This window comes from Plecotus auritus, assembly GCF_963455305.1.
Source record: "Plecotus auritus genome assembly, chromosome: 8".
In the NCBI taxonomy this organism is placed as follows: domain Eukaryota; kingdom Metazoa; phylum Chordata; class Mammalia; order Chiroptera; family Vespertilionidae; genus Plecotus; species Plecotus auritus.
In genome coordinates, this window is record NC_137782.1 from 140,532,799 (window position 1) to 140,535,146 (window position 2,348).

Here is a 2,348-nt window from a genome sequence, read left to right on the forward strand (position 1 = left end):
TAGCTAATATCAACAATGAAAGCTCTTAAGAGATGAGTATACTACTTCATTTATTTTTCATTAGTTTAATTTTTATAATAAAAATATAAAAGGAAACATGGATTCATAAACCATGGTTGTTATTAAAAGTTCCAAATATACAGAATGTATAAAGTGAAATCTCCTTGAGTTCAATCCTTTATTCCAGAGGTCTAAACACATATACAAGTACAGACATCCATATGTAGGAATATATGTAAATTATATGCATCCAAGTGTATTTTATTATAAAAATTAACACAATGCATATAGGTTGGTGATTTTATTATTTAATATTCCCTAAGGTGTTTTACTGTAGTATATATAGAGCTACCTTACTTTAATAGTTGCATAATGTTTCACAATAATATGTATTAATCACAATTCATTCAACCACAGCATTATGAGATAAATTTAAATTATTTATTATTTTTCACTTTTACAAATAATGCTACCATAAAATACTATGTATGAGTTGTCTACTTCTGTGTAATAAATTATACTAATAATAATTGGCTTCAAACAAACAACCTTTATTACCTCATAGTTTCTGTTGGTCAGAAATCTAGAAGCATCTTAGTTGGCTGGTTCTGGCTTGATGTCCCTCATTAGAGTGTAGTGAAGATGGAGACAGTCATTTGAGGTCTGGACTGAGACTGGAAGACATAAGGTGGCTCATTCATTTGGTCGGCAGGTTGATGCTCCTTGTTATTGGGAGACCTCAGTTCTCCCCCCATCAAGGGATTTTCATAGGCTACTTGAATTTCCTCATACCATGGCAGCTGAATTCTCCAGAATATGAAACCCAAGAAAGCAAGAGCCAGGCAGAGGCTATGCATTCCTTGACCTAGCTGGGAAGTTACCCAGCATCACGACCACCACATCTTTTTACGACTCTACTGAGGTATAATTGTGTTTTACAGAGAAATCTCACATGTTTAATATATGTGATTTGATGAGTTTAGATATATGCATACACCCATGACATCACCACAAAAAGGGTAATAAAACTATATTTCACCTCCAAAAGTTTCCTTGTGTTACTCTCTTTTTTATGGAAAGAATGTTGTACGTGAGAGCCATCCTCTTAACAAAAATTAAAGTGCATGATACTATGTTGTAGTTATATGTACTATGTGGGACAGTAGATTTCTAGAATTTATTCATCTTGCAAAAGTGAAAATTTATAGCCACTGAACACCTTCTCCTTTCCCATCTCCTCAGCCATGGCAATCATTCTATTTTCTGCTTCCATGAGTTTCATTATTTTAGATATCTGAATGGAATCATACAGTTGTCTTTCTGTTACTGGTTTATTTCACTTAGTATAATGTCTTTCAGGTTCCATGTTGTTGCAAATGGTAGGATTTCCTTCTTTTTAAAGACTGAATAATATTCCATTGTATGTATATGCTCCATTCTCTGTATCCATTTCCTGTTGATAGACATTTGAATAGCTTTCATATCTTGGCTGTTGTGAATACTGCTGCAATAAACATGGGAATGCAAATATCTTTGTGAGATTCTGATTTCAATTCTTTTGGGTATATACACAAAAATGCAATTTTTCTTCTAAATCATATAGGAGTTCTATACCATTTTCCATAGATGCTGAATCATTTTACATTCCTACCAACAAATACAAAAGTTCCTTTTTCTATATCCTTATGAACACCTGCTGCCTTCTGGTTTTTTTTTGATACTAGCCATTCTAACAGGTGCAAGGTGATATCTCATTGTAGTTTCAATGTGAATTTCTCTGATGATTAGTGACATTGAGCATCTTTTTTTATATGCCTGCTGAACATTTGTATATCTTCTTTGGAGAAATATCTACTCAAGCTATTTTTAAAGCCGGGTAATTTATTTATTTATTTCCCATTGAGTTGTAGACGTTTCTTATATATTTTGGATATTGACTCATTTTCAGATATGTGGTTTGCAAATATTTTCTCCAATTCTGTAGGTAGTCTTTTCACTCTTTTGATTGTTTACTTTGCTGTTCAGAAGCTTTTTAGTTTGATGTAGTTCCAACTATCTACGTTTACACAGGCAATAAAGTTTGTGCTAAATTTGGTGTCATATTCAAGAAGTCATTGCTAAGATCAAAGAAAAGGGTTTCCTTTGTGTTTTCTTCTAGGCGTTTTATAAATTTAGATCCTAAGTGTAATCCTTTAATCCATTTTCAATTTTTATTTATTTATTTATTTTGGTATGCTGTAAAATCAGGGCATTCTATTGCATGTGGATATGCAGTTTTCCCAATATCATTTGTATTTTTGGCACCATTATCTACTATAAGTGACCATTTATTCTTGGATGTATTTATT